Below are 26,225 nucleotides of genomic sequence, written 5' to 3' on the forward strand. Positions count from 1 at the left end.
CAACAGAGACATGTAGATGAAATAATTGTATGATGAGTATATGAGGCTTGAGAAATATAAATTGTTGCATTCATTTGATAGTTGTAAAAGCAGGTCTTTCCATAAAAGTTTATACATAGTAGTGGAGAAGGTACACTTTTGCGCACTTTGTCGATGTCTGACACAAGTGATAAACTGGGTGCAGGTGCTAAATGCCATGTTAAATAGCCCTGGAGCTGCCAATCCTTTGCTAGAGAGAAGATGACTTTGCAACCTGATTAAGACCTCCATAACTCATAAAAGGAGACAAGATCTCTGCTGGACACTGTCTTTGACATATGATATGTGAACCTTACATCAGTTTACTTGTGAAACTTCCCACTCCCACTGGTCACCATTAGTGGTCCTGCACTCTGAGTCTTAGCAGCATAGATTTTCTTATAGTTTGCCAGAGCAGTGATGAAGACAGAAGACTGACAGGGTAATAAACACTGTTAGAAAATGCACAAACTGTACATCAATACCCCGACTGGAGAATGAGCATTCTCCAGCAGAGTATTAATGTACAAGTAATGCCTGGTGAATAACAAGTCTGCCACTTCATAGCAGCTTATCAAGGCACCATGGAGTTTGGACTGAGGAAATGGAATGGCCACCATTGTTTTACGCTCACTAAGCAGTGTTTTTGATGTTTAGTGAGTGTCGAACAAACACCTTGCCACATGAGATGTTTTAAAAGCTTTTTAGTTATATCTATATGCATTCTTCTGTATAAATATATATGTACATAGATTTTTAATATATAAATATATGTATTTTTTATATGTAAATGTTGTTGCTAAGAATGAACTTATGGACATTTTAAATTTGAGTAAGATAATTAATTAATTAATTTAATTTATTAATTAATTAGAGCAGATGATTGGCTGTATTACTATTTAAATAGATGAATTGGGCTGTTGTTTTTTTATGCACTGATGAAGAGTTATATTTGAAAGCTTTGCATTTTAATAAAGCAATTATTAGGCACTGGACTTCCAGTGTTTTTTCCAGTGTTTTTTGGTATTGTGTTTAGTGAGTATAAAATATAAAAAAGAAGACAACAAAAAAGGTATGTGTGTTTATATCTGTGTGTGAGTGTATGCATGCATGTCAGTGAAAGTGAGAGTGAGTGAGCCATTATTTTACACTCACTAAACAGCGCTTTTGTTGTTTAGTGAGTGTAAAATAAAAAAAGAAAATACAGCGTGTGTGAGAGTGTATACGTGTATTTGAGTGTGAGAGAGAGAGAGCGATTAAATGAACAAAACAAGTCTATGTTTTTGTCTACATGTGTGCATGGACGCATGCATGAAAGCAGAGAGACTGTGTGTGTTTGTGTGTGTGTGTGTGTGTGTGTGTGTGTGTGTGTGTGTGTGACAGAGAGAGAGAGATGGAGAGAGTGAGAGAGAAAGTGAGAGTGGTGTGTGAGTGAATGCATATAAGCAGAGGAGACTGCCTGTGAGGGAGATCGAGAGAGAGTGAGACTGAATGTGTGTATGAAAGCAGCTGAAGGCTGTGACAGACTGAGAACGAGGGTGAGACAGATCTTGTGTGAGTGAATGTGTGTGAAAGCAGAGAAGACTGTGTGTGTATATGTATGTGTGTGAAAGCAGAAGAGACTGTGTATGTGTATATGGGAGAGAGAATAGGCTGTATGTAAAATTGTTGTGTTTCACTTGCATATTATTTTTTAAGCACTGTATTATTTTTTATATATATTTGATGTAAAATGCTTCCTCCAACACCATTAAGATATACTACAAGTTTGAAACAGGAGGTGGAGGAACTATTTTACATTAAAAATATATAAAAAAAATAGTAGTACTTAAAAAATAAATAAGCAAGTAAAACACAACAATTTTATAGAGACCCCATTGTCTAAGCACATTAATGCTCTCCAAGGTGTGTGTTAATGTGTAATTAATGCCCTTCCAGGGGTATAGAGGCCTTCCACCTGCAGCATCGGGCCTCATAACTCCCCTGGGCAGGCATTAATTACAAATTAGCACACACCCTGTCAGGCATTATTGCTTGCGTAACCACCACTAGTGACATACCATGACATGCTACCATGCTGCTATTGACACATTCCATGATGATAAAGGGTAAAACTAGTAATGCACTGCATACATGACTTTCCTGTGATACTTTATATCTGGTACTCTATTTACCTGCTTTATTCTCAGCACAGATGTACCAGACAGGTTTATACATAATGCTAAGTATAACAAGTGTAATTTCCTTATACATTTAATGTCTCATGTTTTTGCATATTAATGAGAGTTGTCAGTTTCCCAGTATTACGCTTTGATTATATCATGTTTTCTTTCTACTGTAGAATTATGGTGATTAGAATAGGTGCTATGAGCTCTTAGAGAATTGGTGCATGTATATACAAAGATTACACTTTGCTGAACTTCAACCAGTAATAAAAGGCATGTGCTTTTCAAAAGCAATTTTATAGATGATAGTGATTTCAGTGGTAGCACTTTTATAGATTTATTCAACCTTGTGGATTGCCATGATTTTCTCATCTATATGTATTACAATGAATTGCTTAGAAATAGAAGTGTGTGTGTGTGTGTGTGTGTGTGTGTGTGTGTGTGTGTGTGTGTGTGTGTGTGTGTGTGTGTGTGTGTGTGGAATACATGAATGTATCTCCCTCTCACTTTCTCTGTCTCTATCTCTCCTCATTTGTATATATTATATGTTTGATGGTGTGGGTAAAACCAGTGGTGGCTGGTGACTTCAAATTAAAGGGGGGCTGCAGGAGACATCTGAATGGGTGGGGCCAGTGAGAAGGGGTGTGGTGAACTAGAAAGGGGTGGAGCTATGCTACGAACTGCAAAAACTGGGACTTTAATTAAATACGCTGCCCTGGGTGCCAAACCATCATTATGCGAGTCCAATCAAGACAAAATGAAGTGTAAAAGAAAAAAAATATTTCAATGCATTGGCTACATGACAGCTTACTTAATTTCTAGATGGAAACAAAAAGGTTGTGAGGCATGAAAAAATAAATTGCTTTTTAAATACATTACTGGAATGCCAGTCAAAATCAAGTATAAAAAACAAGCAGCATTCAACTCAAACCACTTCTTCTTACACTGCAGTTATAATTATAATTTATATTCAGCTTTATAAAAGTACCAAGTAACATGCTGAAAGTGGCAATCTCTGATACCCCCACTTGTAAAAATGTTTCTTATCCAAAAAAGACCTGCTGCATAACAATAACTATCTACTTGTTTCATGGGGAAAACATGATCAACGTAAAAAATGAAGAGCAAACAAGAAATAAGCTCAAGATAAATTGCATAAAGGATTACTGCACAGGTTATGAACCACACATGATAGTTTGGCATTTTGTTGCACAGGTCACGAACTACACATGATAGATTGGCATTTTGTTTAGTTTACGTGTAAAGCCTGCAAAGATGACTGCAAGTTTCCAAGAAATGTAACGAGGTTCTGAAAATACTGTATTCTGTCCATTATTGCAAATACTGTCATATGCATTTCAATACCCAAGACTTATATGCTATCTATTTACGTAAATATTCTCCGCATGGCAACAACAAAAAGGCTTTCAATGTAGTAACTCTTTAACAGTATGCTTATTAAAGCTTACTTGCATCTTATAATCTCAGGCAAGCTTACTTAATGGTAATTAAAGCATTGCTAGTCAAACAAATATCAACAGGTACTGCAACAACATGCATTTTCTGAATAAGAAGAAGCATAAATCAACGGTATAAAAATATGACAGAAAACCAGAACATTCTGCAAAATCAAGGACAGATGAAAAGAAACTGTAGTACTCATACCTACCTTGGATGGGGGGATACTCTGCACACTTACACTGCATAACTGCTCCTTGCCTTGCTAGGACACATCCAGAGTCACTGCATGGGGGAGTGGGGTACAACAAATATGTCACAATTTGAAATGTCTCTGGCTGACGGTGATGGCTCTGACACATATGTCATACATCTCAACCTCAGAGCAAGAAATTTGGACAAAACCATAAATGGAAGTGGGATAAAGGCCCAAAAATAAGGACCATTTTAAATATTGTTCTTATAAACTTAGAAAAATTATTAAATAGTAGGTCTTGCATTAGTATGATTTTTTTGAAGGGTATGAAATTGGAACTCAAATGTCTGTCATTATTTTCCAACTTCAATCTTTAATGGTTTTCCACTAATTTGCCAGAAAACCACAATATTATGAAAAACAGATCAAAAATGTGATGCAAAACTATAAAATAGCCACACAATACAGCTGGGAACCTGTCAAAGAAGGGACACTCTTTAATATTAGTACTGTTAACTTGAGCAGCTGACAAAATAAGAGAATCTGCATGCATTTCTGAAATTAAAAGTAATCTATAACTCTGATCATTACAAATATTTATTAATTGTAAACCCTCCGTGATTTCTTCCAAACTTGCAATTTTGCAGAGGGATTATTAGGGGGAGAGCAACACTTTCAGCCATAATCGGGCACAGTTGAAAGGTTTGAATATACCTAATTCTATAAAGCAATTTATTTGCACTTACCTCTCAACATCTTAACACAGGAAATCTGGACAAGGCCAATTATATTGGGAGAACATACAAACAGTACTAAAAATTGCTCTTGAATAAAATTAGACAGTTGACAGGATAACAGGTCTTGCTTTAGCATGCATTTTTTCTGAAGGGTATGAAGACTGAAACTCAATGTCTGTCATTATTTAGTGACTTCATTCCTAAAAGATTTACCAGAAAACCACAAATTTTATGAGGAACAAACCAAAAATAAGCAAAAATATATTCATTCTGCAAAAATCTGGACAGTTGAGAGGTATAGTTCAGCCGGGGCTGTCTTTGAGTTTGGTCAAATGGGGCCACCCCCTGCAGCCATTCCAATGTCCCATTATTTGACTATTTTTGCCCCATTTACCATAAACACTATATTTGCATACTGCCTTACTTCTACGATGATTTGGATTTCATTTAAAAAGTTTTATTTTACATTTTACAGCACAAACACTAATAGACATCTGCTAAACAAAGCAATGCAGTCTCACAATGAAAATAGACTTAGCATTAAAAAATCTTTTCCCTAGAAACTCTCATTCATTGAAACTCCATTGAAACCCACATTCAAAGAAAATACATCTGGCCAGTGGCAGATAAAGATTAACTTTGGGCTGTTTTCAAATCATAGTCCCCTTGCACAGGAAACATACATGTGTTCTTTGATACACCTTCCTGATTGTAAACTACAGTGGGGTTAGGAAATTAAAATTTTCTCCCACTGTAGTGCGATCTTGGAGTTGGTATATTTAATTTATGGGGGGGTGGGGGGTGCAGGGGGGCTTGCCCCCTGCAGAAACGTAGTAAACAGTGTGTGGGATGTTATTTATAGTTGCTTTGTAGTTTTTAATGTTTTGAGATTCGATGTTATGAGTTTTAGATGTTTTGAAGTTTAGATGTTATGGTCTTGATGTTTTGAGTTTAGATGTTATGAGGAGTAGATGTTTTGATAGGTAACTATATATACATATATATATATATATATATATGTGTGTGTGTGTGTGTGTGTGTGTGTGTGTGTGTGTGTGTGTGTGTGTGTGTGAGTATGTGTGTCTGTGTGTACAGATGCCCTCAGCTTGACCAATTGATCATTTTGATGACAGCTTTTCTGGGTATTCTCTTTTACTAATAAGAAAGGTTGTTGGCAGTGGTGCAGGATCACTATAATACTGATGTAGATAAATAGTCTTTCCCTTGAATTGTGCAATCTTGGAGCTGGCATGCACACACACACACACACACACACACACTCACATATATATGTATATATATATATATATATATATATATATATAAAACGGGGGGTGTAAAACAATCTCAAGGATTCATTAACAAGAATATAAACATCACTCAAATCCTACAAGGTTTGCTTGTTTTTTGGTAATGAGCAGCAATAGCCATTGCATATCAGGTCATTAAGCAACCCTAAACACTAAGCAGCACAGCACTTAGGCATGGCCAAAATACCTAATAGCAGACATGCTGAGGTACAGATAGGCTTGAGCAAACCATATAGATGACAAGCTGTAAATAAACTCAACTGCAGTAAGTGAGCATCCATGGACAGCACAATACAAAGCAAGGGCCATTTGAAATACATAATTAAAAGGCAAGATGAGCTAAATGAGAAATGAAGAGTTATATTTAAGTAGATTAAAGTACATACACACTAATTAAAATTATTGTTAACTATGGAAGTTATCCTGCCCACTTAGGGACATATCTATATAATAAAAAGGAAATGCTGAGAAAAGAATGTGGGAGTGATACAATAACAATGTAATGCTACCCATCCTTACAGTCATCTAGCTGTAGCAGATGTGAGATGCACATAGTTGCAAAATAAAGAGATTTGGTCATGTGACATATACTAACATGCACATACAGTAAGTCAAGGCAAAGGCCATGTGTACCAATTCCCTTGACAACTGCATTGGGTGTGTAAGGAATGCCAGTATATCTCTATGCAAAGAATGCATGTAAGTCGCATACAAATAACACAAATGGATAAGTAGCCCATACAAGACTTAGGCCAAAAAAAGTACATGTCAGCAGTATTTTATAATGCACTCACTAAACAATTATTTGACTTCATCAGTTCTAATGCACTATACCAGCTTGTCTCATTCCCCACAAGGGGAGGTAACATTCTGGACTTGGTTCTCACCAACAATGGGAAACTGCTGCACCACTCCAATGGTATGTTCTTCCTTGCCGAGATCAGATCATGGAACTGTCTCGTTCAAAGTTTCTATCCCACCCAACCCCTTCCCAGAGGCAATCAAGCTAAAAAACTTCTCAAAAGCTAACTGCAACCTCCTAAGGGAGGGTATCTATAGCTTCACACCATTGCCCCCTCAGAGCATGCAGACAACTATGATGAACAGTATGCCACTGCAGTATACAAGCACCTGTACAACTGCATGGACTCAGCCATACTCAACAGAACTAAAACCTGCTCCTCAAGGAAACACAAACCTGTGTGGTGGAAATCCTCTATCAACAGGCATTACAACAAAAGGAAGAAACTCTTATCCAAGGGTAAAAGAACAAATTCCAAATTGGAAAACCTCCCTCCTTAGCCACAACAAGCAAATTAGATCACTAGTGAAAACCTCCAAAGCCAATTATGAATCAAAACTAGCCTCCAAAATAAAAGGAAACCACAAACCCTTCTTCAGTTACATCAGGAACCTCTATGGCAAAGTGCTGGTTTGTTCCGAATTAGTACTTAACAATATCACTTACACTGGTACTGTTGACTTAGCCAATCTGGTAGCAGATAGATTCAGTGCAAACTTCACCCACTGTTTCCCCCCCAAATGCCCTTTCTATAGCCGTGATACTTGTACCTCACCTCACATCTCCATAGATCAAGTGTTAAAGGCCTCATCCAAGGCAAAGAACACAGCTTCCATGGGATCTGATAGTAATCTAGGCTGGATTCTGCACCATCTCCAGCAAGAACTGGCTTTGCCATTGAGCACCCTATTCAACCACAGCCTAAGTACATGTTTTATCCCAGCAGAGTGGAGAACTGCCATTGTCATCCCCTTGCACAAAGGTGGTGCCACTACTGACCCTGAAAACTATTGTCCCCATTAGCTTGACAAGTCTGATCTGTAAAGCTATAGAACATATTATTATGGATCTCATAAACAAAGACATAGACAATCTCCAAGAACTTGACCCCATCCAGTTCAGATTTGTCAAGGGCAGATCTTGTCTGTTCAACCTGGTAGACTTCTTTGAGACTGTCACCAAGGCACTGGATGAAGGAAAGTCAGTACATACAGCTTATCTTGACTTGACTAAGGCCTTTGACAAAATCCCCCAATCAGGCATCATTGAAAAGCTACCAAGTAAATTCAAAAAATTAGGCAGTTCAAAAACTAGTAAAAAAGAAGAAATGCCACGAGCCACGAACAAACTCCTTCCAATAAATGTGAAGACCAGATAATCCACAATGAAACCAGAAGTTTGGTTAATGCTTTTATTCACCACACATAAAGAATGCGTTTTCATCCTAACCAAAGGACTTCATCAGACCAATGTCTGATCAAACCAGGGTCTGATGAAGTCCTTTGGTTAGGACGAAAACGCATTCTTTATGTGTGGTGAATAAAAGCGTTAACCAAACTTCTGGTTTCATTGTGGATTATCTGGTCTTCACATTTATTGGAAGGAGTTTGTTCGTGGCTGGTGGCATTTCTTCTTTTTTATCATTGAAAAGCTAACACAACTTGGTATAAATCCCTATCTCATCAGGTGGGTGGCCTATTGGCTAAATGACAAGGTTAAAATGGGTGCCTCCACTTCTGATAGCAGACCTGTGACTAGTGGAGTTCCCCTGGTATCTGTCCTGGGACCCCTACTGTTTGGCATCTACATCTCTGAGGTAAGGGCAAGGACAAAAGGCCTGTGGCTGGCCAAATTTGCAGACCATTGTAAGTTGGGTGCTGTCATCTACTCCCCAAATGATGTTAACATACTGCAATAGGGTCTCACAGGAACTAATGACTGGTGACAAAGTCATAGCCTCAAGCTAAACACAAAAAATGTATCATCATACCATTCTACAAAAAAGTCCCTTACCGATTACCCCTTCAATGGAAGCCCCCTAAACACACAACCTGTGGTGAGATGTCTGGGTACTCAGGCTGATAACACTCTCACATTCAACCATCATATAGCAGCAGTGGTCAGAAAAGCCTTTTACTTGGTTCACCTCATAAGCAAAGGAACTGAATCCAGAAAAAAGGAGGTTATTACCTCTGTATACTCCTCCCTCATTAGATCAATAATTGCCCCATTTGGTATGTACCTCTCCAGACATCTGCACCAACTGGAAAGGCCACAGAAATACCTCACAAAGAGAATCCATGGCCTCCAACACCTGTCCTATGTGGACAGGCTCAATTCACTATCACTCTACTCTGTATCATACAGGTTGCCCAGAGGTGATCTGTGTCTCGATTACAAGGCAATCTCAGACCCTGCCATAAGTCTAACTCCTTGCACATTACCCACTTGAAAGGCCTGAATCTAATATGTGACATCGGCAAAACCTGCTGGAGAGACAGGTTTGCCTCCCAGAGGCTGCCCTGTCTCTGAAATAGACTTCTCATACACGTCAAACAGAGTACCTTGCTGATCCTCTTCAAGTGCAACCTTGACAAGTGAATGGGAAACCACAAATTTGTCCCGGGGGTTACACTTGTGTCCCTCATTGACAGGGGAGACAGGTGCTGACTGATGTTTCTATCCAGTTATAAACTCTTGGCTAGGCTTGTATGGGCTCCAAGGCCATTAGCCTAGTAACCTCATATGATCCTATGATCTCTAAGGGCCATTAGCCTAGTAACCTCCTATGATCCTATGATCCTATAACTCAGATACAGTCTCACTTTGTCACAACTTTGGAACATGTCTCAAATCAAAAAATTCTGAATACACCATTACTGCTTTTAAAGCATGATATTGTGAACATAATAATAAAAGATATATGTAAATGTGTGTGTTAAGTTATGTAATGCAGATCTGCATTTTTGTGAGAAATAAATAATGCTTGTAGGCACTGTCTTATATACTCAGCAGTTATATCTTGCTAGACCTGAACACATGCATGAGGTCAGACATCACAGAGAGAGGTGATTTTGACCACTGATGCCACAAAAAGTAGCATATCATCTGTCTCATGAAGAAGACATTTGAAGGGATTCTATCATTATCCTTTTGGAATGTTTATAGCTCTGCTAGCATGGAGTCTGACACCTAAAAAACATATACCTGTTACTGTGCCATATCATCATTATTTACCTGTGCCACTCCTGACTGTCCCAATTGTCTGACAGACACACTTTACCAGATTCAAACCCCAACCTATCATGCTCAACACTGATTGGACCTGTGTATTAACTATGTCTGCAACAGGAAACAGTAATGGATAAAGAAAACACTTCAAAAAGTGAACTAAGAAAGGCTTCTGATGGTCATGGAATGAATACAATTTAGCCTGAGGCATCAAAACGATTTTTGCAAAACTGCAGTTGCACAAGTGTGATTTAGCCATACCACTGTGTTGGGTAAGCCACTTTTGTCAATCTATATCGTTTATCACTCAACATTCTCAGATTTAGACCAATGACTATCTGACTACACATCCAGTAGAAGTCAATATTGACTGCAAACACCACAGGAGAACTCTCACCACAAGAATCACACAACACATTTGAATGACATGAAATCATTAATGTGTTGAAAAGCCTTTTTTAGACATAAAACGGTTTTGCTGCAATGTTGAATGTGTGAATGTTGCATGTTACTGCACTCATGGAAAATTTATCCTCAGTTGGATTTGACCAGCTGTCTATGCATGTCCACATACTTGGGAAATGTGCATTAACTGCGTGCACTGCAGGAGTAATTGTAGCACAGTTTTGAGACAGAACATATTTGGAAGCATAACATCATCATATTGAAAAAAACAAATGTAAAGATAGGAAAACAAGAAAGGGCAGAGGAGAAGGTATTTTATTTAAAAAACACCTAATTCTACACAGCTTAGATATAAACATTCCTGAATTTGATAATGCTGAACATATCTTTGCCAAATTAAACAATAATTTCAAAAACACATTAATATCATAGGTGGTTATATCCCACCAGCAAACAATATCCCCACTCTAGAAAACATACTACTTTGGATTTCCAATTCCCTTCAACAAGAAACAATCCAGATGACTGACTTTAGTATTGATTGGCTTAACTGCTCCTCAGAAAATACATCATCCCATATAAACCTCCATGGGTTCACCCAACTCATCACCTCCCCTACAAATGACACTCAATTCTGGACTGGAGTTTCATAAGCAACCCCTCTCAGGCATCTCAGTCAGGCTGTCTGCCAGACAGTCTAAGTGGCCATCAGCCAACCTTACTTCTTAGGCTCTGGACTCACAAAGTTATCCAGCCCATCTTCTGCTTAATCAGAAAAAAAATCAACCTAAATAGTTTCTTCACCACTCTAAATAGTTGTAACTGGGAATCCCTGAAACAGATACCTCTAGAAGACACAGTAAACTCATTCCACAACACATTCTTAGACATACTAAACAGCCATGCACCCCCTAGAATTATCAGAGTAAAATATAATTATGCACCCTGGCTAACTAAAGAATGTAGATCCCTACTCAAGGCTAGAGACAAAGCCTGGCAAAATTTTCACAAAAGCAAAACCCAAACAGCTAAGCAAGCATACCTAAAACTTCAGAATAAAACTAAAAAACTAGTAAAATTAGACAAAATCAACTACTACCAAAACATCCAAAATAAACATGCAAAAAACCCTCAAAAATTCTCGGTGACAGTTAATAACATACTTCATCCAGGTAAATCTGCTACCCCTACCCCAACAACAACTAACAATTCTGACAATACAACAACTCAGTTCAATAAATTCTTCACAGAAACTATCCAATCCCTAGAAAACTCTCAAGGCATTGTAGGCAACCCTACCCCTTTTACCCCCAGAAAAGCATCAACTCCCAAGACTCCACCTCCCACTTTAACATATACCCAGCATCTGTTAAATTTATAAAAAAACTAGTTAAAAAACTTAAACCAGCAACCTTAGCTGTTGATAACCTTCCTGCAGAATTTATACAAATTCAGCTGAAGGAATTGACTACCCAGTAGCCATACTCATAAACCAATCAATATCTGAAAGCCAGGTACCTGTTATATGGAAAATCTCCCACATTCTACCATTACACAAGGGTGGTAATTTCACTGAACTCACCAATTATCACCCAATCGCCATGCTATCTCCCTTATCCAAAATGCTAGAAAGATTTGTGCACACCCAACTAATGGACTACCTTCTCACAGACAAACTACTATCAAATACCCAACAAGGTTTCTATCCCTTTCACAGCACCACTATAGTGAATCACCATAGAAACAATGGACAATTTTTATCCACCATATTTTTAAACTTATCCAAAGCCTTTGACATGGTAAATCACAATACACTTATCAATATTCTGTCCATCCTAAACTTCAGCAGTTCCACTATCACATGGTTCCAAAGCTACCTAGCAGGACGACTGCAAGTGGTCCAATGGCAGCACCAACTTTCACCTCTTCTTCCAGTCACCTTAGGGGTTCCACAAGGCTCAATCATTGGACCTCTACTATTGTCTCTATCACTAACCAGCTCAGGACCTCCATACCACATGCCTCTGTAGTACAATATGCCGATGACTCTACTGTAATATGTGCAGCCCCCACACTGCAAGACCTCCACACCATAACCCAATATTCCTTTCTGTCTTTAGAAACATGGCTCACTAACTCCAAGCTAATTTTAAATCCAAATAAAACTCAGCTCCTTCTTTTTAGCCCAAGTAGACCCCTCATCTTCCCTGTCATTTAATATCCTGTCCAGAAACAAAACTATGATTACCCCAATTACTCACACTAAACTGCTTGGGGTAGAAATTGACAGTAACTTGACATTTTATATTCACATAGCCCAAACTATCAAAAAACTCACAAGAAAATTTGACTCCTGTATAGAAATAAACAATTTCTTACAAGCAACACAAAAACTACCATAACTCTCACACACCTCCTATCAATCCTCCTCTATGCCTCCACAGTATTAATAAATCTCCACAAAGCTGACATCATCCAACTGGAATCTTGCTATAATAAAATAGCAAGATTTGCCACTGGTGCCTTACATAGATCACATCACTGTACATCACTTAAACAGCTAAATTGGTTGAACTCCCGCAACTTCTATACATTAATCAACTAACCTTTGACCACAAAATTCTCCACCAACCTGATAAAACCCCTTTCCTCCATAATCTCATTCAACCATACACCACAGCTCGATCTCTTCACTCCAGTAACCAACACCTTCTAGATACCAATAAAGCCACCAATTCAGCTGGGAAATCTCTCTTCTCTTATGCTATTCCTAAAATATGGAATAAGCTGCCAACTCCAATAACTTCCAACAACTCTATATCACAATTAGAAAAGCTCCTCAAGTCACACCTACTGGACACCTGGCTATGCTTTTGTATCTCCCCTGGATAGGCCTTCCCCAGTTCCCAGACAAACTACTGCTCTTTATTTTATTTTAATCTAACAGCAAGTAGTAACTACATCTGTAAGTAAATACCCCTCTTTATCACTTTAATTGTATTTGTAGCATTATAATGTATAATGGGACTTCTTCCATGTATAGAACTGTATTCTTCAACTGTTATTTGCCATCAGTGTGGTGTCTTGAAATGTTTTTAAACTGCTGAGATGTCTGTAACTGGTCCTCTCGGTATACTTTTATGTGTTAACAATATGCCTGTAACTGGAGCCTTTGTCCCCAGGCATCCGCTGAAAAAGGACCTTTTTTCAGTCTGACTTTCTCGAAAAACAAATGTAAAATAAATAAATGTGTGCCTTAAAATTTTTTGCAAGTGAGTCATGAGTCTTCTGTCTGTCTGTGTCAATGTCTTCCATGACATTAGTTGTACATAACCACACTTGTATAATTCAGTCATTCCTGTTACTGTAGAAGCATACACATGCACAATATTTAGAGAACAGCAGATTCAAACTCATGCCTCACTAACTCCTCAAACTAGATAACATTGTATCATTTCCTGATGCCACAGGAGAAATCCTACTACAGGGTGAGATAAAGTACATTTCAACAATTAGCCTCGTCAGTGTTTAACAAAGCAATTGTTTAGGAAAAATGGATTGAAAGTGGTGGAAGAGACCTCTCTGGCTACACATCAGATGTGTGGGTGATGGCATTTTTGCTTAAATGTAGATTTTTAAACACACTTGTACAAACTGAGTATATGGATTAATGCCTATATTTATACTGCCTACGTTAAGTCATAAACTAGAAGGCGTTGCATTGCTCACAAGCAGCACATGAGATGTTTGATGACAAGTGTGGCAAACAGCACATTTAAAAGGATGACATCACCATATATTGAAAAAGTAGGTGGGTTTGGCATAGTGGTTAATGTCTTCACTTCATAAACACAAGGTACAGGGTTTGAGTTTAACTGCAGGTTATTGGCAGGACTTAAAATAACCCTTCAGGGCAGTTAGCCTAGTATTCAACTATTTTAACAAAAATGCGGAAATAGAATGCATGTATCCGCTTATCCGAAACTCACCAAACTGCCTTGCAGTCTTCCTCTTCAAATGCCAAACAATCAGACAGGCAGACACCACCTGTTAATGAAAAATAGTCCAGAGGCACAAACCATAAACAGGAACGCCTAAAGGGTAATCCAAAATATTCCAAAAGTGGCAGCTGTTAAGTGCAAAAATGCCACTAACTGCAAAACGCACCTGCCACACTCAGTTGAATAAAATGTTCAATAATATCCGACTGATAGTATCCACAGACTCAAAGTAAAAACAAATTCCATTTATTAAAAATAAAGGTTAAGCGCTTTCACTCACACATAGTGAGTTTCATTAGAACAACTCAAACACTGAATCCAACTATTTAAATAACCTCTTTGGTGCCAAATCTCTTAAAGTGATAACATTCTAAATACAAATTGTCAAAAATCACATCAGACACATTCAATAAATATCACTGTTGTCACATCCTTACAAGCAAGCCAAACATATATAAAACTAATGTATAAAAAAGTACTAGGCATAAGAAATATACTTACACACTGTAACACAATTACTTAATATAAAATCCTATCCAACAAATGCTAAAGTATTATGTACATTGTCAACCTAGTACTACAGTCATTTATTATACAAAAGTGCCTTAATAGATATATGATCGTTCAGACCTGGTGGCGTACATGCATCAGTTAATAATTGCCACCAGACTTCTTTATAAGCCAATAAGTTTCTGATGCTGCATCCCCTAGGATCCATTTTTTACATTTTTAAAAATGGAAAATTTAAAAGTGTGTTCTATTCCCATTGACTCTGTGTGACTATAAAGTGCATTGTTATTATCCTTAGTCCTGATACTATATAAATGTGCATATATCCGTTTCTCGGTTTTACCTATATAGTATCCAGAACATACTGTACATTTAGCTAAATAAACTTTGAGTTGCATTTGCCCTGTTTGAAGGTAATTCTTGTCTTGTCGATGTTATTCAAGACAGTACCTTCGTCTTCATTGATGGCATAACATTGATTGCATCTGCCACATTTTGTAGTATGCTTGGTACTACAAGCAGTCCTTGAAACCCTAGTAACACTTTCCAGTATACTTTTTAGATTTTTTTCCCATTTTATAAACAAAATTTGGTCCTGTACCCAATATATCAATAGAATCCTGATCTACTATCAAAACATTCCAATATTCTATTAGTATGTCTTTGATTCTATTAGTACATGGTCCATATTCAATAACACAAGCCCTACTATAGCCTTCCGGTCTTATCACATGGTTCCTATAGCACTTTTCCTATTTAACCCTAACAATGGGGTATATCTCTTTCCCCATTCTCTCATAACATATTCATCTGTCTCTCTCATCATATTATATTCATACTTTCTTTCCTTAAACAGCTCTGTAATATATTCCATTTCATTCACCATCTCTATGTATTCAGAGGTCATCCTCACAGCCCTAATGCATTGTCCTTTATAAATACTATGCTTCATTTTTTAGGGTGATTGCTAGTATATTCTAAGTATGAATTGCTAAAAGTCTCCTTCCTATATATTCTTCAGGTAAAGCCTACATCTGTGTTGGTTACTAAGGTGTCCAAATATGCTACACCATCACTACTACAAGCAAAAGTAAATTTCAAAAATTCACTACTGCTGTTCAGATATTCCATAAATTCATTAAAGGTGTCTATATGTCCATCCCATAACATATAAATATCATCCAAAAAGCGTGAGTAATATTTGATGTTATTTGCATAGTAAGTACTATTAAATATGGTGTTCTCCTCCCAATCTAACATAACTAAATTTTCAAATATGGGGGCACATGCTGCCCCCATAGCAACACCCTTGGTTTGTTTAAATAACTCACCTTCATAATAGATGTAATTATGTTCAAGAACTATAGACATTACTTCTAGTATCAGACATATTTTATTCCATGTAAGGTGACTATATTTTCTGATACTGTTAGTAAATGCTTCCATTCCTTCCTCTTTTGGTATACACAAGAATATGTCCACCACATCAGTAGATACAAATAAAAATCCCTGTTTCCATAAGTCCACTGGGTAATTTTTCAAGAATTCCCAGGAATCCTTGACCATGTGTTTAACCTCACTATATAGATGTTTGAGGGTAGTATCTATTAATACCCCCAAAGGGAAAGTCTTTGATTTGCTGCCTGCTATAATACGCCTAAATGGTGGATTCTCAATATCCTTATGAATTTTTGGAATGCCTACGATTGTAGCCATTTTTGGATGTTCAACCCTGAGAAATGAATATGTGTCCTCAGTTATACGTCTATGTAATAAAAATTCTTCTATATGTAAATCTATTCACCTATAGGCTATATTTACTTCATTAAGTGAAACTGTAGCATAATTCCCTGATGCATACACAATATCATGTATTTTAGAAATATATTCCAAGCTGTCAAATATAACAACACCCCCTCCTTTATCGGGTTTCATCACTTTTACATGGTTGTTAGTCCTTAACTCATTTAGTGTCGTTTGTTCCTCTTGAGACAAATTATTTCTCAACCTCTTTTTAAGAATCTGGTTATGCGTCTGATAAATCTTCTTTGAAACCAATCTATCGAATGTTTGAACATTTGGATTCATAGGTGGAACAAATGTGCACTTTTTCTAAATACCTCCTGTCTTATATGTGAATTCATGGTTATTATCCTTGTATAGTAAAGCTAAATTCAATTTCCTTGTATATAACTTAAATTCACTTAGACAGTCTACCAGTCTAAAATTAGATGTAGGGATATATTTCATTCCCTTCGACAATAACCTAAAATAAGATTTATCCAATGAAATATTTGTATAGTTGTAAATTTTAAACTGATTATAAGGATTAATAACTCCATCAGTTATAATATCTTGATAATTGTTGGTCTTTAAATGACTACCAATTCCTATATCTTTCTCTCCTCCCAATTCCTCCCTTGTTCCTCCTGATGGTAAACACTCTTTTTTCTCCATTTTCCTCCTCTTTTCCAATCTGTCTGTTTTCCTTTTTTCCATCCCTGATGAAAATTTTTATATTGGTAGGTATATTCTTCTCCACCATCTCTAGACGCTTCATAGACAAAATTTTCATTGTCTAATAGTTTAAATACTTGGGGTGTACATTGTGGGTGTACCCCTCATTAAAGTCTAATCTATCAGGTTGTTGTACCCTTCCCCACTGATAGGCCTGACCTCTCTTATACTGTTCTACACCCCTTTTCATTTTTTACATTTCCTTTCATGTGCTTTTTTTGTTCTCAAATCAGCTGATTCAAATTGTTTCACGTATAATTTTTCCCAATGTTGAAACATGAGATATTTCAAAATGATATAATTTAGTTGCTCCACTTCATTTATGTATTTGCAAAGCTTTTCATCATTACATTTAATTAGTAATTTCATATATTGAATACCAAACGAATCAAATAATTTATTGAATTCATTAATAGTAGTAGTAGATAATTCAACCCGCATGGGACTTTTGAAAAAACGTAAACCCATTGGTCTAATGTTGGTATCTATACATTTGGACAAATATGCATTATCTAACTTAATAGAGTTAATAATATTTAATTTTTTCCCCAACAAATAAATTAAATCTTTCAAAGTTTCTTTTGACTTGTGGGGATCAAAATCTGCATTGTCCTTATTATCAGATGTATTATTAAACACACAGTCATAATAAAAAAAAATTTTTTAAATAAGACTCCTTGTTTCCCGAATATGTAAATCTATTAACACCACATTCACTTTGCTTAGTGGGCAAAACAGTACCTATATCAGTTCTGTCCTTAAGATTGGAGTTAAGGTATTTACGCATCAAATGCGCTCTTTTGGGCTTGGTACCAGTCCTTCTGGCCTCTTCAGTCAGATTTCCAAAAGAGAAATCAAAAGTAAAATCTGTAGGTGCTAATCTACTGTTACCAGATTCACCTTGGTTGTGCGAATTGGGTAAATGTATGTCCCCAAAACTGATCTGCTCATGTCTCTCTCCATTAGGCATCTCCGGAGATGAAGTAATTAGTACCGAACCTTCTTTACATGTCCTCTCTCTTTCTACGCAGATCGTACCAGTTGCATGACTTGTACTTATAGGTTTGAAAACAGTAGTAGAACCAGCACTTGTCTTAATACCCTTGCTGTTGTTTGTGCCATTAATATCGATGGTATACCTAGTGTTAACTTCACTAGAAGACAGCAAGGAAATGAGCTTGCTCACATCGCCCCTAAGTAAAGAAACTTCCGATTGAATTTTCATAAATGTTTCCTTATTAATGGGTGTGGACACCTCCACATTGTTGTGCTCGGATTCCATGAATGACTACAGAATCAGTGGTTGCAAGCACTCCTTGTGCACCAATTTTAACAAAAATGCGGAAATAGAACGCCTGTATCCGCTTATCCAAAACTCACCAAACTGCCTTGCCATCTTCCTCTTCAAATGCCAAGCAATCAGACAGGCAGACATCACCTGTTAATGAAAAATAGTCCAGAGGCACAAACCATAAATGGGAACGCCTAAAGGGTAATCCAAAAGATTCCAAAAGTGGCAGCTGTTAAGCGCAAAAACTCCACTAACTGCAAAATGCCCCTGCCACACTCAGTTGAATAAAATGTTCAGTAATATCCGACTGATAGTATCCACAGACTCAAAGTAAAAACAAAGTCCATTTATTAAAAATAAAGGTTAAGCGCTTTCACTCACACATAGTGAGCTTCATCAGAACAACTCAAACACTGAATCCAACTATTTAAATAACTTCTTTGGCGCCACATCTCTTAAAGTGATAACATTCTAAATACAAATTGTCAAAAATCACATCAGACACATTCAGTAAATATCACTGTAGTCACATCCTTTCAAGCAAGCCAAACATATATAAAACTAATGTATAAAAAAGTACTAGGTGTAAGAAATATACTTACACACTGTAACACAATTACTTAATATAAAATCCTATCCAACAAATGCTAAAGTATTATATACATTATCAACCTAGTACTACAGTCATTTATTATACAAAAGTGCCTTAATAGATATATGATCGTTCAGACCTGGTGGCGTACATGCATCAGTTAATAATTGCCACCCAGACTTCAAACAAGGCAACTGCAACTCAAAGTTTATTATTTATTTAGCTAAATGTACAGTATGTTCTGGATACTATATAGGTAAAACCGAGAGGCATTTGTGTGTCTATAAAGTGCATTGTTATTATCCTTAGTCCTGATACTATATAAATGTGCGTATATCAGCTTTTTGAAATGCCAGTGTGTACGTATATTTCTTACACCTAGTACTTTTTTATACATTAGTTTTATATATGTTTGGCTTGCTTGTAAGGGCTGAACAGCATGCTTAGTCCCAGTCAGTGAATCCTAATCGGGGGCATATGCATGTATTTTCCTAGAGTAGTTTGAGCATGTGTTTCCTCTGCATATTGTCGTGATAAGGTTAAGTGTACTTCAGCTTTGTCTAAATCTTTCTAAACGACCTTATTTTCATCATTGGCTTGCTAGCACTGTTTTCCAGTAACACCTATGCTTTGAAACTGTGTAAAACTGATGATTGAAGCTGTTTTAGTTCCTGACTAGTTTAAAATGTTACACCTATCCTTTTATTGTGCATACCTCTGACGAGTTACAAGAAGTTTTAAGTATTGCTAGAACTGTTGTATGTTACATGAGTCTTTTTCAGTTTGCTCGTTTTTACATCTGAACTGAATGTTTTTTCTCCTAATCCTTAGTGTAACTTCTCTTAGAAAGTATTACTACAGCTTTTTAACTATTTTGCAGAAGTACTGTACTACCTAATCTCAACTGTGTAAAATAAGTCCTTTGTTAAGTTATTAAATTTTTAACATCCTCTCTCTCTTACCTCTTCGCATTCCTAGCAATCTGTCCACGGCCTTCCTCTACTGAACATACCTGGCCTCTAAGGACCTCCTGAACTACCTCAGGCTTTGGCCAATTTGGACCATCTGTCTCCACTACTACCCCACTGATTTTTCACCTGCTACTACAATTAATTAACAAAGTATGTTTGAACATTTGGCTCATCCTGAATGAAATTGCTTGTTCATTGGCTTGTACATTTTGTTTTGCCTCTGAATCAGGTATTCCAGCAGCCAGACTCCTCTCCCGGCCTAGTATCACCTAATAGTCCTACCCCTGTTTCTACCATTTCTTTCATCACCTTTCCATCCCTTGCCTAGGATTCTTTCTGCATCTTACATTCTGTCCACTAGGTGGCAGTATAACACAGCTTTGTGCCCTCACTGTCTCCCCCTCGTTTAATTTCTTAGCCCAATAATTTTATCTTTTCTTCTATTTTTCCTCACCTATTACCTTGCTGATTCTCCTACTAGCCCCTACTCTTCTCCTCCTATCTCCTCACCCAGACTGTATTTCCTACCTTGCCAAGCTTCTTGGTGCTCCGGCTCACCTTCTGGACTGATTGGCTACGCTTTCTCCAGTAGTTGTTTCTGCCCCGCTTCGCTCCCCTCCCTACCCCCTTATCCCACCTACCCCACGTATCCCTACACTTATACATCACTAGCCACACCCCCTACTGCTCTAGCCTATCCCACCTACCAATCTTCATCAACATAACCTCACCTTACCATTGCCCTCCCACCCTCATTACTCTCTTGTACACTCACCCTGTCCAAATCCTATAGCCTTCTACCTCACAGCAATTTACTTTCCCTTTCTCCTTTACCAATCCTATATAACTACCTCTACTCTAAGATCCTTGCTCCTCACCTCAAGATGCCATCTAAAAACAGCAAACCCCATTACATGAACAGCACAACTAGAAATATCCTAGGTAAACTGTCACTCCTACTTATTTCTTCACTAGCTGTCTCACTACCTTACATCCTTACATCTTTTGAAGACAAATCCATAAACCACATTCACTACCCTCATAAGCAAACAGCCTCAAATCTTTCTACATTAACATTATCTCACTCAAATATTACATCCACCCCTTCCTATCTCCCTGCCAAATATCATCAACTCTCACATATTAAACTATATACCCTCTCTTCAAAAAGAATAAAATACCTTACAAACTTCTCCTTCTTACCACGATTCCAGTTTAACCCTTCTACCCTAATAGATGGTGACATACATCCCAACCCTGGGCCCAGAGCTACCTCTCTTGATGCCAGACCTACTATTTTTAGCCCTTCCCTCCCATCCCTTACCTCTCAATCTAATGCATTAGTTATAGGACACCTGAACATACAAAGTGTTAACAAAAAAGTCACACATCTCCATTCTCTTCTTGATCTTCACTCCTTCGATATTCTCTGTCTTACAGAAACCTGGCTAAAACCCTGCACTAAAGATAATGAAATCATTCCCCCAGGTTATAACATTGTGAGACAAGATCGAAATACCCACAGAGGTGGGGGTGTAGCCCTGCTATTTAAGACAAAACTTCACATATCCTTAGTTCCCTATGAACCTCAAGTGGATACCAAGGCTGAACTTCTTTTGGCAAAATTGCAAATTAACCCAAATAAATCAATCTTTATAATTTGTATCTACCTACCCCGGAAATAACACTACTATAATCGAAAACATCCTTAGTTGGACGTCTTCAAATTACCCCCAAGAAACTATCATATTAGGAGACCTAAACCTCGATTGGTCCTTAATTAACTCAGATAACCCCACCACCCATATTAATCTGCATGGCTATTCTCAAATAATTAACACCACTACCAGGATCAACAAACCTAGCAACAAAGAAAGCATACTAGATTGGATTCTAATTAACAAACAACAACAATCCTACCTTGCAGGTACCTTACCTGATAACATTAGTGACCACTACCTAACCTATATCATAAGACTAAAGACTACTACCACTAACAACCCAGCCCTTAAGACCTCACAATATAATAAACACTTTAACCTTATCCTCTTCTTATCTGAACTAAATACCTGCAACTGGAACCTCCTAAAAACTCTCGCACTTGCAGATGCTGTTGGATATTTCAATTCCAGATTCTTATCAATCCTTGACAATCATGCACCAGAACGTACCATCAGAGTTAAAACTAAACCAGCCCCCTGGCTAACTAAAGAAACAAGACAAAAAATGTTACTCAGAAACAAATCTTGGACAAAATGGAGATCTAGTAAATCTCCTTCTGATCAACTGATCTTTAGGCAATTGAGAAATTCTACCAAAAAAGCCATAATCTGTGACAAAAGAAACTATTATAGTAATCTCCAACAAATTAATACTAATAAACCACAACACTTTTGGGCAACCTTAAATAAACTTATTCACCCTGGAAAGACTACTACTCCCTCCCCCTCTGAGTCAGAAAAACACACAACTCTAGAAACTGCCAACACCTTTAACTCCTTCTTTACTGAAACTATTAACTCTCTGGCCTCTCACCTCTCCATAGATAAATCATCCATCCCTGATCCCACTTCTACTAATCTCCCTACCTTTAAACTACAACCTATCTCCACCTCCTTTATCCAAAATGTGTCCAAAACTCAAACCTTGTACCCCCTCTGCCGACCAACTTCCTGCCGAATACCTTCAAAAAGCAGCATCCATAATAGCCTACCCTGTATCCATCCTTATAAACAGAACTATTAGCGAAGAAACCATTCCTGATATCTGGAAAATCTCATACATCTTCCCCCTACATAAAGGTGGCAACTCCAATGAGTACTCCAATTATAGACCCATAGCCCTCTTATCACCAATAGCAAAGATTATGGAAAAATGCATACACCATCAACTAATGAGTCACCTTACTAAACATAATATTCTGTCCAATTGCCAACATGGTTTTAGGCCTTTTCACAGTACTACCACTGCCCTCCTTTCCTTCACTGATTATATCTTTAAAAATCGCAACAATAACAACCTATCTTCAGCCCTCTTTATAGACCTTTCCAAAGCTTTTGATATGGTCAACCATCCCCTACTCCTACAAATCCTGGAATCTATCTCTCTTGAACCCAAAGGCTATACACTGGTTTGCCTCTTACCTCAGCAATAGAAAGCAGGCTGTCCTCTGGGGTAACAATCTCTCATCTCTGCTACCTATCACTCTTGGTGTTCCCCAGGGCTCTATTCTAGGTCCTCTCCTTTTCTCTCTATTCATAAATGACCTTCAATTGGCCTTACCCCAAGCCACTTGCATTCAATATGCTGATGACTCCACACTTATCTGCTCCGCAAAAACTTCCTCTGAGTTACAAACCCTTACTCAAAATGTCTTCAACACAGTTGAGACATGGTTCTTAAAACGCTGTTTACTCTTGAATGCTAAAAAAAACCAAACTCCTCCTATTTAAGCCTACTTCTAGGTCCCCCCCACTAGAATTCTCTATCTCTTCTAGCAATGGTACTGTTATATCCCCTGATTCTACCACTAAGCTGCTAGGTGTGACTATAGATAATAGCCTTACTTTTGATACTCATATTAACAATACCATTAAAACAGTCATTCGAAAACTGGGCTCCCTCTACAGAATTAAAACATTCTTAACTCCCAATGCTAAAGCTACACTTGCCCACTCTCATCTTATTTCTACTCTTCTCTATGCTTCACCCATTTACACTAACCTCAAGAAAAACAATCTCTCTAAGTTAGCTAACACTCTTAATAACATAGCTAGATTTGTCACCGGAAACAAATATAGAACTCACCACTGTCTGAATCGACAGCAACTTCACTGGCTAGAATTACACAACATGCTATTACTCTCTCAACTTACCTTTGTCCATAGAATATTCTACCAACCTAACAATACACCTATCCTCTCTAATCTCTTTACCCCTTATACAAACCTCAATTCCCTTCGGTCCTCTAACAAACTTCTAGTTACTATATGTAAATCTAATAACTCAGCTGGTGACTCCTTTTCTCCAACACCATTGGTAAGTCTTGGAATCAGCTTCCCACTGAACTCACTTCCATCACATCGCCTATTCTCTTTAAACAAAAACTAAAAACACACCTAATAAAACACTGGCTGTGCCCCTGTCTCAATCCTGACTAACCATGGCCACAGCAGTCTCTCACCTTTCTATCTTCCCTACTCTATACCTGCTCTCTATTATTGTAGTTCTTATATTTTTTACACTTTCCTTTCTCTTTTCTTATCTATCATGTTCTTTTTTTTTTTTTTACTTCCTATCATATTAGTCCAAAACTGCTAATTATATGTATAACTAAACCAGGACTTAATTCTTATGTTGTGCACTATACTTACTTATCCTATCAAACTTTGTTCTCTTCATTTTTGTTTTGTATTTACTGTCTGTACAATTGTGGAGCTTTTCTCCCCGGGCCTCTGCTGAAAATGGAGATGTCTCCAGTTAGACTAGCCCGGTTAACAAATGTTAAATAAAAAAAAATAAATAAAAAATGTGACAACAGTGATATTTATTGAATGTGTCTGATGTGATTTTTGACAATTTGTATTTAGAATGTTATCACTTTAAGAGATTTGGCACCAAAGAGTTTATTTAAATAGTTGGATTCAGTGTTTGAGTTGTTCTGATGAAGCTCACTATGTGTGAGTTAAAGCGCTTAACCTTTATTTTTAATAAATGGAATTTGTTTTTACTTTGAGTCTATGGATACTATCAGTCGGATATTACTGAACATTTTATTCAACTGAGTGTGGCAGGTGCATTTTGCAGTTTGTGGCATTTTTGCTCTTAACAGCTGCCACTTTTGGAATCTTTTGGATTACCCTTTAGACGCTCCTGTTTATGGTTTGTGCCTCTGGACTATTTTTCATTAACAGGTGGTGTCTGCCTGTCTGATTGTTTGGCATTTGAAGAGGAAGATGGCAAGGCAGTTTGGTGAGTTTCGGATAAGTGGATACAGGCGTTCTATTTCCACATTTTTGTTAAAATTGGTGTACAAGGAGCGCTTGCAACCATTGATTCTGTAGTCGTTCATGGAATCCGAACTCAACAACGTGGAGGTGTCCTCGCCCATTATTAAGGAAACATTTATGAAACTTCAATCGGAAGTTTCTTTACTTAGGGGCGATGTGAGCAAGCTCATTTCCTTGCTGTCTTCTAGTGAAGTTAACACTAGGGATACCATCGATATTAATGGCACAAACAACAGCAAGGGTATTAAGACAAGTGGGGGTTCGACTACTGTTTTCAAACCTATAAATACAAGTCATGCAACCGGTATGATCCGTGTAGAAGGAGAGAGGACATCTAAAGAAGGTTTGGTACTAATTACTTCATCTCTAGAGATACCTAATGGACAGAGACATGAGCAGATCAATTTTGGGGACATAGATTTTCCCAATTTGCACAACCAAGTTGAACCTGGTAACAGTAGATTAGCACCTACAGATTTTACTTTTGATTTCTCTTTTGGAAATCTGACTGAAGAGGCCAGAAGGACTGGCACCAAGCCCAAAAGAGCGCATTTGATGCATACATACCTTAACTTCAATCTTAAGGACAGAACTGTTGTAGGTACTGTTTTGCTCACTAAGTAAAGTGAATGTGATGTTAATAGATTTACATCCTCGGGAAACAAGGAGTTGTATTTAAAGAATTTTTTTGATTATGACTGTGTGTTTAATAATAAATCTGATAATAAGGACAATGCAGATTTTGATCCCCACAAGTTAAAGGGAACTTTGAAAGATTTAATTTATTTGTTGGGGAAAAATTAAATATCATTAACTCTATTAAGTTAGATAATGCATATTTGTCCAAATGTATAGATACCAACATTAGACCAATGGGTTTACGTTTTTTCAAAAGTCCCATGGGGGTTGAATTATCTACTACTACTATTAATGAATTCAATAAATTATTTGATTTGTTTGGTATTCAATATATTAAATTACTAATTAAATGTAATGATAAAAGCTTTGCAAA

This window comes from Protopterus annectens, chromosome 2.part1 (genome assembly GCF_019279795.1).
Source record: "Protopterus annectens isolate FY-2018-M chromosome 2.part1, PAN1.0, whole genome shotgun sequence".
In the NCBI taxonomy this organism is placed as follows: Eukaryota; Metazoa; Chordata; order Ceratodontiformes; family Protopteridae; genus Protopterus; species Protopterus annectens.